This window comes from Tenrec ecaudatus, chromosome 7 (assembly GCF_050624435.1).
Source record: "Tenrec ecaudatus isolate mTenEca1 chromosome 7, mTenEca1.hap1, whole genome shotgun sequence".
Lineage (NCBI taxonomy): Eukaryota > Metazoa > Chordata > Mammalia > Afrosoricida > Tenrecidae > Tenrec > Tenrec ecaudatus.
In genome coordinates, this window is record NC_134536.1 from 137,363,734 (window position 1) to 137,378,843 (window position 15,110).

Genomic DNA, 15,110 nt, shown 5'->3' on the forward strand with positions numbered 1-15,110 from the left:
CAGCTGGGGGTCACCCAGGTCCAGGCCTGAACCCCACTCTCTCCGAAGCTACCCCATCCCCGGTTGCGCTTACCCTGGCCCAGGAAATAACAGTCTGGGACCTCATGGTAGCCCGTGACTCCCGCGACGGCTTGGGGACCTGGAAAGACGAAGTGAAAGCCTGGGAGCAGAGGGGCCGGCGCCCCCAGAGAAGGCGCCTTCCTCCGCCCCAGCGTCGCCGCGCCCTCGCCCTCGGGGACCACCTCCTCCCCCGCCCGCCCGCATCCGGCGGCGGGGACAGGAAGTTCTTTGCTCTCCCCTCTCACGCCCGCGCCCCGCTCTCACTTTCACTCTCCCCCTCCCCATTGCCCCCCTCCCACCTGCGCACCCTCAGGCTCCCCCCTCGTCCCCCAACTGCGCCCAGCCGCCCCTCCACAACACGGAGCGAGCCCTGGAGCTGCCCGCTGCTCAGAGCCCCGGCTGGGGATCCAATGGCCTGTCCGGGCGAGCGGTGGACAGGGACCCAGGGACCCTGGGACATTCTTAGGAGCTCCGCCAGTTCTCCGGTGCGAGGCTCGGAGGGATGCCCAAAGGGAAGGGATTTGTCCGCCCAGAGGGGCCGGCTAGGTGGGATTCGTTAGCTCTGAGCTGGGCAAGGGCCATGGGTAGAACCCACAATCTGCAACCTTATCCTTTCCCCAGACTGAGGGTCTGGAAGGAGGATGGAGCGAGGCCACGCCTCTGAGTCCACGTCGCCGTTTCTATGGCGTGATGGGGAAGCGGCCTGTATGTTGGGGGAGGGAAGGGACTTCAGAAGCATCCTGGGTGGGTTGCGGGGCTGGGATGGGCATTTCCATCTCAGCGTCGTCACTCCCTGTTGCTCGAAGAAGTTGAGTCTGGACAAGGTATTTGTTCCGTCATTCCACAAGGCCAGTTGACGTTGGGCTGCTAGCTGTGAGGCGGCGGGTTCGAGCACCCCAGCAGCAGAGGAGGCTGCTCCTGTAAAGATGCTCAGCCTCAGAAGCCCTGTGTGGAGCCGCTGTGCGTCAGAATCCCACTGGAAACAGACGGCTACATCTGGGTTTGCGGCCCAGTCCCTAACCCACTGCCCCCACGGAGCTCCTAATAAAAAGGAATGGTTGGGGTTCTAGGAACCGCTGCCGTAAAGATTTATAGACTGGCAAACCTTAAGGAGGAATCCAAAGCTGCCCTATAAGGTCACGCATCGGAAGGTCCTGTTGGAAACGAGTTTTTCACTATGTGTGGTGCCATACCTTTAGGTTCCAGGATACAAATCCCTCTAACCCAACCTTGGTCTTGGCCTTTTGGGTGATCATGCCATTAGGGAATGGTGACCATGCTTCCTGGTTTGTGCCTATGAAGTTGACATCTTTATGAATAGTTTCCTTCTCGTGATAAAAGGTGTCCTAACGGAGCACACGCGATCGGGAAATAGCAGTCCCTGGAGAGGGACATTCTATTTGACACCCCACTGGACATCAGACAAAGCAAAAGGGAACGAGGTGGATTGACTGCAACACTAGTGAGGATGACACCGGGCTGGGCAGCGATTCGTTCTGTTCTGTCGCGCATGGGGTCGCTAGGGGCCAGAAATGACTCAGCGGCATCTAACAAACAACAAACCAACACGGGAGGAGTTAACGGAGAGCTTGTCCTCCAGGTGAGAAAAAAACCCCTCTCAGGTCGGGAAAACGAAGCCAACCATGGTGGGCTCACGATGCAACAGCTGTTTCTCTGACCCATTGCAATGTTTTATGATCAACTTTGCTCCTTATGCTGCACCGAAACGGCTTCAGAGGAGGCCGCTGGCTCAGAGAGGCTGAAACTTATCCCAAGCCAACATTGAAGTGTTAGAACCAAGCTTCAGCCCTCAGCTCCCTAGGTGTAATCCCCTATATTAGTTAGTCTTCCTGCTATGGAGAAATGGTGGGCTTCAACCAGCAACTTTGGGTCGACTGCCGAATTCCTAACTCCTCATATAAAATGATTAATAGACACGGTCCTTGCCATGAAGGAACCCTAGTGGCGTATAGCGGGTTACACTTTGCATTGTTAACAGCAATAAGACCTGCAGTTTGAGACCCACCGGGCGCTCCGTGGGAGAAAGGCGAGGCTACAGCGTGGGGAAACCCACAGGGGCAGTTCTACCCTGTCTTAGAGGGTCTGACTAAGTTGGAATAGACTCAAAGGCAGTGAATTTGGTTTTTTGAGTGTGAGTCCCTGTCATGAGAGTTTTGTAATTGATGGGAGGTGAAAAGATGAGAGGACATAACTGAACAATGAAAGAGAAAGAAAGAAAGAAAGAAAGAAAGAAAGAAAGAAAGATAATACAAGGCCCACCCATCAGGCTCAGAGTCTCCACAATGACCAGAGTGAGACACTGCTCATTAGAAGCTCCATGCTGGAGGTGGATTTTGAGCTGGGTCATAAGTGGTGATAAGGTCAGGCATGTTGAGTGTTGGTGGGAAGGGAGAAGTGAGTGAGGAGATAAGGTGGCCAAGAAGAGACTAGTCTGGGAGCAGTAGACCAAGGGTGCAACGTGAGGTAGATTGAAATCTCCCCTCAGGGAGAAAATTCCTCTGTGAACCTCAAAGCTGCTATTTCCCCCATTTTCTCCCCTGCCTTCCAGGCTCTGCCCGGCATTCTGTCTCTGACAGGAGCAGATGCTCCCAGCAAGCAGGTGCATTCATCCCACTCTGCATCTAAGGTCTTTCGAGGGGGCATGTGGCACACACCCCTGAGGTCAAATTGGAGGGCGTCTTCTCCCTTCTCCAGCCCTCTCTAAAGAGGTTTGCGGAAATGAACAACAATGGGCCCACAAAACTCCAGGATCCAGCGAGCATGAAGAAGCCAACAGGCTTGATGTGAAGAATGGGGAGCCCGTGTCGGAAGAAAGGACTTGAAGGGTGAGAAGAGAGCTGACGAAATGGACCATTCACTTGCCCGCTCCCCACTTTCGTGACAGGCCCCCAGCCCTGTCCTGGACACACCGTGGGTGAATCCGAGGAGCGCCCAGAGTAGCAGCTGTCGCACCCCAGATGCTCGCTAGAGGAGTCTGGAGTTGATAAGCTGTGTAATAAAAGGTGTTTGAGAAAGATTGTCCCAGCAGGGTGTGTAGGAGGAGGGCGAAACTGAGGTCAGAAAGGGCAGTGTGGCAGTCACGGTGGTAATTTAGGTCAAAGGTAGAATCTGTGAGGTTTGGGAAAGAAAGAGTGAAATGCAAAAAAACAAAACCCAAACACGATAACCCCACACTTCCTACATCTTGTCATGAAAACGACCCAGGGAAGAGTCTGCAGACTTTGGATAGAGGATGGTGAAGGAGAGTCATTAGAAAGGAACCCACCTTCTTGAAGAGTTTGAAGGGTAGAAGATAGTGATGGGCCGTCATGAGGAGCTGGTGGTGCAGTGGTTAAAGCACTCCATTTCCAATCAAAAGGCTGCTGGTTGGAACCTAACCGCTGACCCACGGGAGAAAGGAGTGGTGGGTTGGTTTGGTTGTTGGACTATGAAGGCTGGGGTCCCTGTGGGGTGCAGATCATTTGCACTCAACCTGAAGTTCAGCGAGTTGAACGCACCCAGTGACTCGGAAGGAGAAAGGCCTGGCGTACGGCTTCTGTAAAGGTTGCAGCTCTACGGAGCAGGTCAATTCTGTCACACAGAAGGTGGTTATGAGTCTGAATTGACTTGAAAGCACAGGATTGGAATGAAGGACATGAGGATGACTTTTGGCCCTTCCAGGCCATCTGAGGGAAGCTGTCTGTAGGTGATTGGGCCTAATGAGAGGAGGATCCTGTGAGCTGCCTTGTGAGGGTGCCCCTTGGCACTGTAGGTCCACAAAAGCAATCACTGACCTGGGGCATCCTAGTGGAGTTCAGGCACCAGGTAGCAGGTTGGCTGCCCCGAAAGTGGATCCTAACTGGGAGATCCTGTGAGCACCTCCTTACTTTGGGCTTCAAAGGTGCCACCAAGTGGGCCGGCGGCTAGAGGCCCAGGTGAGGCACTTGAGTCGCCTGGGGTCCCTCCCCCAGCTCCACCCTAGGAGCTCGTGAGCCCAGGCTGTGCTGACTGCCAGAGCCTTTCCTGGAACTCAGCAGAGGACAGAGCCCCTCCCTGCCTGCCCTGGCTCTCTCCAGGCACATCACGTCCCAGGACACCTTGCAGACGCCCAAGGAGGCTGGGGCATAGGACAGGCCCCTGCCTGCCAGGAAGAGTGCCACCCTCGGCTGCAGTCTAAGATCCTTGCCCCTAGAGCTGTCATGCTCACAGTGGCCCCAGCAGGCCACAGGCCACAGCAGGCACAGCAGAACCAGGAGCTTTGTGGGCAGGATTCTCGGGTCTTTGCTGTGGCTTTGGGTGGGAGGGTGAGTAAGGCAAAGAAACAGGGTCTCAGGCTTCAAGGAACCTCCCCACCTGCTGCTCCCTCCCACAGAGGAAATCTTCAGGGGCCTAGTGGTTTTGAGGGGAGGGGACAGGAAGAGACTTTGAACTCCGGGCGGGTCAACTGAGGACAGAGATGGGGGAGATAGCACCCTATAGCCCATTTCTCCCAGGCTCTCTTCTTTAACCCCCCACCCCCACACCCTGCCCCTACACACAACCACCCTAAACAAACCTCCTTTCTCTGAACCTTTGGTACATCCTCGACAACACGACCACTAGAGGCATCCCAGAGTGGTGAGGCTTCGGCGGGGTGGGGGTGGCTTGCGCGGTGGGGTGGGTGGGGGCAGATGTGTGTGTAAAACAGCTGTTGGCTCAGCCACATCTGTGGGGGGGCGGTATCTCTCCTAGGTGGGCTGAGTCTGCTTTGCTCAGGCTAGGGGGATTGCAAGACGTCTTCACGGTGGGGCAAGGAGAGAGGGATGTGCCAACCGGCCACGTGGAGGTCCTGGGGCGGGAGCCGAGGCGGGGCCCTGCGCTCCCCCTGCGCTCCAGGGAGCCACCGAATGTTGGGCCGTCGCTGACCGCAGGCTGCGAAAGCGGTTGATCTGGTGAGCTAGCACACCCACTTCCCCAGCTGCTGAGTCAGGCTGTTCTCGCTCCTCGCTCGCTCGCCCGGGACATTGTGTTCCAGCCCCAGCGCGCTGGCACGGGGCCCAGGCGCTCACACCAGCCTCCTCGCCCTGTTTGTGCTCGCGGCTTGCGCTCGGCGGCGCGCAGCTTCCCCGCCGCAGCAGCCCTGCGCCGCTGAGTGCTGGGGTGGGAGCGAGGCGCCCAGCCCTGGGAAGGCCCGGGCCAGTGGGACCCCTCCTCCCCACCGCTACCAGGTCTCCAGCCATGAGTTCCTAGGCCTAGCCACCCCTCATGGGGCCCTTGCTCTGGGGCCCCAGGCGCAGATGGGACCTGGATTAAGCGCAGAGGGGGAGGGGGCAGGTGCTGGTGGCCTTAAGCGGGGAGGGGGCCCCCTAACACTCTGCTCACGGAGTCTGGGGGAGACTAGCTGGGAATGCGCCAACCCAAGGCTGGTGAGATCTGGGATATAACCACGTGACAACGGAAGCCTCCGTGAAGGGGGCCAATTCAAGCTCCCCACCCACCAGGATCCTCCCCTTCCCTTGCGCCCCTCCCCAGCCCCCTTTCCTGGTCTTTCATTCACAGAAGCCTAGCTCATGGAGACGCCAGGGATTCCCAGGGACTGGCTGACCAAGCCCAGCCCTTTTGGGCGGTTTGGGAACCCCCTGGCCTGACGCCAAGTATAAGGAGCGTCCAGACACGAGCGGGTGAGAATGTGAGGCCGGGTGGAGGAAAATGATTGCAGACGGCGCTTGGAGTCTGACCCCTCTCTTGGTCCTGCCCAAGCTTTGGTTCAGGCCGAAGCACATTTTGTCCGTCGCCATCCTTCCCTAGGGCCAGAGGCGCCTGGTGGTGATGGGAAGGTTCCACTCCCAAACCCAGGAGAGAAAGAATCATGGTGCTCGATCCTGAGCACTCGCTATGTGGAAGCTCTGTGATGGATTCTGCTAAGGATGTGTTACAAAAATGGGCGACACAGACGCCGAGGCCCGTTATTCTCCCTCCTCTTGCTTCCCCGGGGTGGCTGTGCCCAGAGCACCAAGTTTCCCCATCCTCAAGCCCGGCCTCTTAAAGCCTCTGAACAACAGCAGCCAAATCTGATTTCCCTCTCTGAGCACCCAGCACAGGCAATTTGTACCTTTCTCAACGTGTGGCCTGGCACCTATTCTGGGGATCTGTTTACTAATCCTGTTCTTCTAACCAGATTAGAACGTCCTTGAGACTGAAACAAAGTCATCCTCATCCTGGAGGCCTCCTCCCACCTCTCCAGCTCCTACCCCACACATCATCACCATCACCATCACCATCATCATCATCATCATCATCATCATCGTTGGAGTGGCAGTCCCAGGAACTGGGGCATATGGAAATGACTCCCCTGCTGTTGGGTGAGTTTGCAGGCTGGTTAAAGAGACAGACACGCAAGGTCTGAGGTTAAATAATAACCCAAGCGGCCAGGTGGTGAGGACCTAGTGAGCGTCACAGTTATAGGGCCTGGAAGGAAGAAGCTGGGTAGCCTGGGAGGTAGATCCTAGAAGGTTCTAGCCCTTGAACTGTGGGGGAGAGGGGAGGAGTGGAAGTGACTCACTCGGGTTGACATCACAGAGCAGTTTCCATGCTAAGCCTGTGTTATCAGTATTATTAAAAGTTGCGGGGGGAGGGTGTGTGTGTTTAAGTGTGAGAAGGGTGGAGGGATCAATGGCCAAGCCAGACGTGCCATGGACCAATCGGAGCACAAAGAGACAATGTGGGAGTTGGGCTCCGCACCCTCAGTCCTTGGGCACTGCCTGTTCCCTGGCCTGCCACTCCCACACACTACACCCAAGAGAGCTGCCCAGCACTGCCCGACTCTGGATAGATGGCTGGTCCCACCCTGGTGAACAGCTAGTGACCTTGGACAAGGGACTTCCTTCCTCGTACCTCACCATCAGCTGTGTCTCCCTTACAACCCTTATGTGCTATAATCCTACATCAGAGGCCCGCGGTGCTCCCACCTCCCGGAGGTTGCCTGGGCCGCTGTGGCTGCGTGTACCCCATGACTCACTCACTCACTCACTCACTCACTCACTCACTCACTCACTCACTCACTCACTCACTCACTCACTCCTCCTTCCCAGTCTGGAGCTCCTGAGAGGAAAGCTGGGTATAGTGTGAGCAAGGACGGTAGGTTTCCTGTGGGGTTGCAAAAGGAACATCGGGACTTTCCCTGCGCTGCCTGAGCTGTGGGAGAAGTGGGGGAGGAGGAGGCAGGGCCAATCTCCCAGGAACCTTTGCTGTCTTCCCTCACCTCCTCAGTGCTCCCAGCTCTCCAACAGCCTGGTACAGTTTGTTACGCTGGGGCCAGAATGTACCGTGTGTTTCATATGGCCTCTGTCCAGTCTTACATTGGCGGCTTTATATTTACACTTCCTTCTTCAGCTCTGCATCCTGCTGTCAGTCACCCCTGCTCTCATCTGCCAGCCTCCCACCTGGGACTACCTCTCCCAACACACACACACACACACACACACACACACACACACACACACACACACACCCCAATAGTCAATAGGCAAATGTCCTGCCCCACAATGACTGGGTTCTAACCTCTCCAGGGAGAGGGAAAGTTGGACTCCAGCAGGGTGAAGCCCCAGCTCATTTTCTCTCTCCCAGAACCCAGCCGGAAATAGCCTGTATGTTCATCTATCTAAACTGGCCCTTAAGGTCCTCTGAACTATTTAGGACCCCCACCCCACCGCACCCCCTGATTTCATTAGCCTCATTTTCCCAAGCACTTCAGCAGTATTCTTGAGCCCAGCTTGACCATGAGCTGAAGGCTCTTTTTTAAGGTGTCCCCCCTCAAAGCTTGGCAGAACTGATGCTTAATGATCCTCCCATTAAGGAGCCCTGGTGGGCTAGGGGTTATGTGTTGGGCTGCTAACTGCAAGGTCAGCAGTTCAAAACCACCAGTTGCTCTGCAGGAGAAAGACTTGGCTTTCTACTCCCATAAGGAGTTACAGTCCCAGAAGTCCAGATCCTGTCCGATAGGGTAACTATGAGCTGGCACCCACTCGCTGGCAGTGAATATTATTGACCCATCATCCATGGAGAACATGGGCAGAGGTTCCCTCCCCACTAGAGACACACATTTCTACTAAGAGCTCCAAGACAGAAGTTGACACGGTGACTTCTTAAAGGTTTTTCTAAATTGTGAGCAATTTAATCTGCGAAAGGTGGCTTAGATAATGCAGACATCGACATTTATCTTTTGGTCCGCCTCCCCCAAGAGCATGTGATATTATCCTTTATAATAATGACTGATACGGGTTGATTGCCAAACTCTGGGCTCAGAGCTTTGTGTATAGGAACTCATATGTGGGAAACTGAGCAATAGAAAGAGAGGGTATGTGGATAAATTGTTTATTCTCATATTTAATAAGCCTGGGGCAGGGGGAACGGGGTTCTGGGTGAAAGGAGGCCTTCACCCTTGTGAGTTAGAGATGAGTCCCAATCACATTCTCATAAATAAGATCAATCCCCACAATATCCTCCCATAATAGTGCTACCTTAAAGTTCCCTCTTACAAGCGCATGGCTGATTGCCATCTGGCCGGCAGCTTCATCTATAGGAGCAGACATGTTGCTATTGCTCTCCCTGCTCAGGGGACAGTTATGCCCCTTACCTGCACCCAGCACTGGTGTTAGGTTACCCTTCCAATAAATTCAGGGACCTATAGGGTTAGGGGACAGCCTACTTTGTTATGTTTGTGGTTACCTGTAATTAAGGGGGCTTGCATGCCCCCAAGACTATATAAATTGATTTAAGATTTCATTCTCTCTTTCCCTGACCTGGTTTCTGATGCCGTGGCAGAGGTGAGCACCCCAAAACTTTTGTCTGTGTCTTCATTTCTTCACTTTAATTACACAGCTGTTCCTTAGGACCCATCTGGATGTGGGCTAGATCCCACACTCATATAGTTTTCAGAACTACTTTGAGGGGAGGCTCAGGAGGTATTGATAGCCCCACCTGCCTTGGGCTGTTAAGGAACTGAGGCACAGATAAGTGACAGGGCTGGGATTCACACTCTGGTCTATCTGAGATCAAAACCAGCCCTCCAGATTGGTCTGCGAGGTAGCTTTGATCAGGAACCTAAACCATAAATCCTTAAGCTGCCGAGGCCTGTGCCCTTTTCCTTCTGGATAATCCCAGGAACTCCATGTCCTTGGCTCCCAGGCACGCCGTCAGATGTGTCTGAAAACCAGAAAACTGCTTTCAGCCCATTTGGCAGGCTGGAATCCAGAGGCCAGCAAGGTCCTGGGGGAAACATCGAGTGGTCAGGTCTCACTGTTGGCAGTCTGTACCTGGCTCCTGGCCCTCACCCCCTCACCCAGAAATAAACTTTGCCTGGTATTGATCTGCCTCTGGGCTTGAAAAACCAGGGTTCCCAGGGCAAGTCTGGGTTCCAGGGCTCTGAACTTGGGTCACAGCCCAATTCATAGCCACTGGGCTACCAGGGCTCCTCCACATATGGCCGGGGCGGGGGTGGTTGTGTGGTGGAAGCCAGCACAGTTATGCCAAGCCTTGGCATTAGCACCAGGCTGGGTACATTTCCTGCATGCGGTCTGACGCAGTCTGATTTTTGATGTTCCTATAAAATGAGGGAGGGGGCCCTGGTGATGCTGGGGGTCAGAGGTTGGAAAGCTCACCCCAGGTGAGTGGTTCAAACCCACCAGCCACTCTGAGGGTGAAAGATGAGGCTGTCTGCTCATGTAAAGAATGACCGCCGAAGCGGGGAAGGGAGACTCCGGATAGGGCAAGATATGACAAAATAACGATGTATAAATTACCAAGGGCATATGAGGGAGGGGGGAATGGGGAGGGAGGGGGAAAAAAAAAAGAGGACCTGATGCAAGGGGCTTAAGTGGAGAGCAAATGCCTTGAGAATGATTGGGGCAGGGAATGTATGGATGTGCTTTATACAATTGATGTATGTATATGTACGGATTGTGGTAAGAGTTGTATGAGTCCCTAATAAAATGTAAAAGAAGAAAAAAAAAAAAAAGAATGACCGCCTCCTAAACCCTCTAGAGCAGTGGTTCTCAACCTTCCTCAGGCCGCGGCCCTTTCATACAGTTCCTCATGTGGTAGTGACCCCCCAACCATAACATTATTTTCATCACTGCTTCATCACTGTCATTTTGCTACTGTTATGAATCGGGTGACCTCTATGAAAGAGTTGTTGGATCCCCAAAGGGGTCGCGACCCACAGGTTGAGAACCGCTGCTCTATAGGAAGGGTCTTGTTTTCTGTGTTGGTCAGAAAGCAAGGGGAGGGGTCGGCTCCTAACCAAAAAGTCTGGTGGTTTAAATCCTACCAGACACGCCTTAGGAGGAGCCCTGGTTTTGTAGGGGTTAACGCATTGGTCTGTGAGCCACATGGTCAAGGTGTTCGAAACCACTAGTAGCTCCACAGGAGAAAGAATGGGCTTTCTACCCCCATCAATGGTTATCCTCTGTGAAACCCGCCAGAGGCGCTATGAGTCACAATGGCAGTGAGCCTCAGAAGAGCGGCCTGGGAGGTACGTCCTACAGGTCAAAGCCATGGACAACCTGGAGCTCGGTCCTGCTCTGACACTCATGGGGTTGCTGTGCATCCGCATCAACTCAACAGCCATGTTTTTAGGGGGCGGGGGAGAGTTAAAGTAAGGGGAATCACACCCATTTCCCTGATGAGAAAACTGGGGCAAGAGGGCTTACGTTGCTCGTTCACGGGCAAGAAGCGAGGCTGTTCCTGAAGTGCGTTGTTCCATAGGGGCCTCGCCTCACTTAAGCGAGACTTTCCTGAAACCTGGTGAGGGGAGAGGTCTTTCACTCAGCCCTGTCTCCTGAGGCAGGCCCCCAGCACCACTCTGCCCAATACCACCTCTATCTACCCGTGGCGGATGGAGCAAGGGCACCAGGCATCCTGTATTTAGCAGCCTGTCCTCATCTCTGGCTTCCTGTCCTCCGCAACTGTCATGAGTACATTTTGTCCCCTCTGAGCTTGGTACTTTCTTCTTCCTCTTTTTATTCTCCCTGCTCTGTTCCCCTTGCTCTCCCAGAGCCCCAATTGTGGCCTCCATCCATCTGCGTTTGCTCTCTTTTGTTTGCTTTGTGTCTTTCCAGTCTCCCGGGTCATGCCCCAAGGTCTCCTCTGCCTTCTTCCCTCTGACACCACCTTGTTTCCCTGGCAGCGCTTTCCATTCCTGCCCGGGACCCCTACTCTTCCCACCTGAGCCAACCAGTCTCAGACTGCTCAGGTTCCTGCCTGCCGTGTGCGTTTCCTGAGTCCCTACTGGGTGCTTGGGTGGTACAAACAGTGGCGTCATTGACTAGTAAACCAAAGGTTGGCGAGCCCACCCACTGGTGCCTTCTGAAGGATCACAGCCTCGAGACCCTTCTGGGACCCACGGGTCTACCACCTGAGTTGGCACTCCCTCCGCATCAGCTGGTGTGGCTGTTTCAGCAGTGTGGACCCGGCACTGTGCTTCCATCGGGGGGGACACAAAACCCCGAAGCTGGTTGCTTCCCTCAAGATTCTTGAACCGCTCAGGAAAAATGCATGTGGACAAGCATCAGCTTGGGACCGACAGGTGCTCTGGAAAGTTGGGGTCTGGGTGTGGCCAGGGCAGAGAGGTCAGGGAGGGCCCTTTGGAGGAGCCAGTCTTTACTCTGTGAGGAGCTAGTCAGGCAGAGCCATGGGTGCAACATGTTCCAGGTGGAAGGAACAGTGTGTCTTAAGGCACACAGGCATGAAGTGGCCCCATGTTCCCCGGCAGGCACTTGGAGTTGTTTGGTCTGGCTGGATGTGGAGTACAGGTTGGGGAGCCTGGGGAGATGAGGCCAGAAGCAGGCAGGCAGGCCCAGATGGTACAGAACCTCGTGTTCCTGCAAAGGGGTTGACCTTTATCCTGGAGCAGTCAGAAGCCCAGGCGGCCTCATAGCTCTGTGTAGCCTGGGAACTGTGGGGCTGGGCTGAGCCCAGGCTCTGGCCAAAGGGTTCTCGTGAGCCCCCAGCAACCCACAGTGACTGTCCTTGGGCTTCACAGGGCCTGTGGGAGAGTCAGACACTTAGACAGAGTGCTGTTTTCGAAGCATGGTCATTTATTCTTTCATAAATGTTTAGCAAACCCCAATGTTTACCAAGTGCTGTTTTGAGCACTGGGGTTGGGGCACTGAACCCCACTGACTTTCCAACTCTCAGGAAACATATATTCTTGGCAGTTGGGGTTAGGAACAGCTGCCAAGCAAACAAACAACAACAACGAACAAATGAACAAGATCTGTCATTCCAAATCATGCTAATTGCTAAGGAGTAGAATCAGAGAGTGGCAGAGTGGATTGGGCAGCCTGGGAAGGCTACTTTTGAGAGGAGATCTGGGTGAGAGGAACCTGGCAGTCAGTGACTCTGGGGGTGGGGCACAGGGGCTGAGGGTTCCAGGCACAGGAAATAGCTCATGCAAAGACCCCGAGGTTGCAGGAAGGAGCCTGGTGCTTTTTCAAGCTGGGGAAAAATAAAAACAACCAGTGTTTAAATCCATTACTCTCCAGCAATCCATCGTAAAGGCTATTATACCCATTTCGCAGCGATGGAAACTCAGAGGCTCAGAGTGGGTTCAGTCCCCGGTCAAGATCCCAACTTGGGCAGGGCAGACTGGCTCTAAAGCAAGTCTCTTTTTTCCTGCCCAACGGGCTCCGTCCAACAGCCACACGTTCCGTGTGATCTCAGCCAAGTTCCGTTTCCACGGTGCTGTCTCGTTCTCACCACCCCCACCCCCACCCCCGCAGGCATCCTGAACTTTCTGTGTGTGTCCCATATCATGACTTGGAGCACTCTTTCTGTCCCTTATGCCCATGTCAGGTACTAGACAAACAAATACTTCTCCCACATCAACCCCAGTTTCTCCAGCCCCGAATAGGGAAGTCATAACCCCCATCCGCGGGTTGCTGGGAAGATTCCGTGAGGTTACCCATGTCGGGGTCCACATGGGGTGGGGCATGGAAGATGTAGACCGAGCTGCTGCGGCCCGGCCTTTCAGGAGTCTGTATGCTTTCTCATTGGGGGCCTAAGACATTCCCACCCAGAGAACTCTGGGAGCGCCCAGATCGCAGGGACTGCGCCTGGCTGGGAGGCGCGAGGGCGCCTAGGAGGGCCTCTTCCTCTCCCTTTGCTCAGCCTCTCCCTCCTGGAGCTGGGATCCCACATTGACACATCTTGTACTTCCCGTTTCCAGGGAAATTCCTCACCGCCGGACCACACCCACCCTTGAGGACCTCCCGATCTCTTTGGGGGCAGAGCGGAAGCCAGACAGAGCGGACACTGTGAAGTGACAATCTCTGGCGCTGTGTGCCAGGCGCCCCCAGGGACTGGCTGGGCGTGCTGCAGGAGGCCAGGGGCCTCGGAAGGGGGCCTGGCGTGGGCTGCAGCGACAGAGGGCTTCTCAGAGGAAGCGTGAACCCCGTGGAGTACGTGACTCTGGCCCCTCCAGCCTGCAAGCTCAACTTAGCAGGAGAGACCCCTCCCCACTGGTCCCCAGTCTTCCCTAGCTTTCTGCTCTGCTCTGAGGCCCTGTCCCCCCCCCCCACACACACACACCCCTGCCTCCCAGTGCCAGCACCCCTGACTGAAGCAGCTGCAGCTGGAGGTGGGGTGAGTACAGAGCCCCCACGCCCCCTCACACCCTTCCTTCACTCTCCCCACCCCCCAACTGCTGAGTTGCTTCTAGGTTTAAAGCAAAATACCCTACTCTCCTTCCTGCAACTCCACGGCAGTGCTGCCTGGGTTTATTTTTAGCTGAGCTGCAGGGAAGGCACATTTTCTCCTTGACATCCACTGGTGACAGTCCCCTGCCCCCAAGCGAGACGTGCCTGGAGAGACCAGTCCAGAAACCCCCTCCCAGAAAGGGGAAACAGGGTGTTTTCTGTTCCTTCAACTCACCAGGCAAGCAGGGGGACACTGAGGGGCCATTTCTAGGTTCTGAAGCCATCGGGCCCCACTCCTTCACTAGTCCCAGCGTCCTTCTAAATCTAAGCACATAATGACTAGACTCAAGGTGTCCAGTCTGGGGGCGGGGGGGGGGGTGTCACCTGGTTATAGTCAGGCACTGTGGCCCAGGGCACCAGACAAGGTCCATGGATAGTCGCTGTGTATTGATTCATTAAACGGAGCATTTTTGTTCAATGTATTTTTCTGTAGGTGTGTTTCTCAGGAAGCATGTTGACCTACTAACAGGGAGGTCATCTGTTCAAAACCACCAGCCGTTTTCCACTCCTATAAATAGGTACGATCTTGGAAAGCCAGGTCTGCCTGCCCTCCCCCGCAGGGTCACTGTGAGTCAGCATTGACTCCATGGGGTGAGCTTGAGTTTGTTGAGAGCAGTGCTCTATTGAGGCATGGGGCATTGGATGGCTAATTGCAAAGTTGGTGTTTCAACCCTGCCAGCCAGTCTGCTCACATAAAGATTTATAGATTCAGAAATCCTAAGGAGTAGTTCTGCTCTGTCCTACAGGGTCTCTCTAGCCGTGGATTTGTGGGTTTAAATCACATACGGTAAAATGCACAAAGCATTAGCATGAAAGTTTAGATGATTCTGACAAATGTATATGCCTATACAAGCATCACTTGGATCAAAATGTCCAGCCTTTTCAGCACCCCTGGTGAGAGCTCTGGTGACACAGAGGTGATTTACTGAACTATTTGCTAATCACAAAGTCAGTGGCCACTAGCCACTCTTCAAGAGAAAGGCGAGGCCTTTTGCTCCCCCAAAGAGTTACCTTCTTGGAAACCCACAGGGCCAGTTTTACCCTGTCCTATAGGGTCGCTATGCGTCGTAATCGACACAATGGCACTGAATTTTGGTTTGGTAGCATTGTGGGTTAGATGTTGGACTGATAACTGCAAGGTTGACAGTTCAAACCCACCAGCTGCACTGCAGGAAAAACATGAGGCTGCTCCTATAGAGATTCATAGCCTCAGAAACCCTGTACAGGATTACTATGCATCAGAATCAACTCAATAACAGTGGCTTGGGGTTTGCTTTTTTAAAAAATTGTCCCTAGGTGGCTCAACTGCTAGGCAAA

General features: G+C 54.4%; 1 long non-coding RNA gene across 2 annotated transcripts; it reads left to right on the forward strand.

Annotated features, from left to right (window-relative positions):
- The first annotated feature begins 4,823 nt into the window (after positions 1–4,823).
- LOC142452976 (uncharacterized) lies at positions 4,824–14,116 on the forward strand. Of its 2 annotated transcripts, none has more exons than XR_012785356.1 (3): positions 4,824–4,991; positions 6,218–6,401; positions 13,265–14,116. It is a non-coding gene; the product is annotated as an uncharacterized LOC142452976 (long non-coding RNA). The 2 variants fall into 2 exon arrangements; XR_012785357.1 differs by lacking the exon at positions 4,824–4,991 and adding an exon at positions 5,471–5,720.
- Positions 14,117–15,110: the final 994 nt, after the last annotated feature.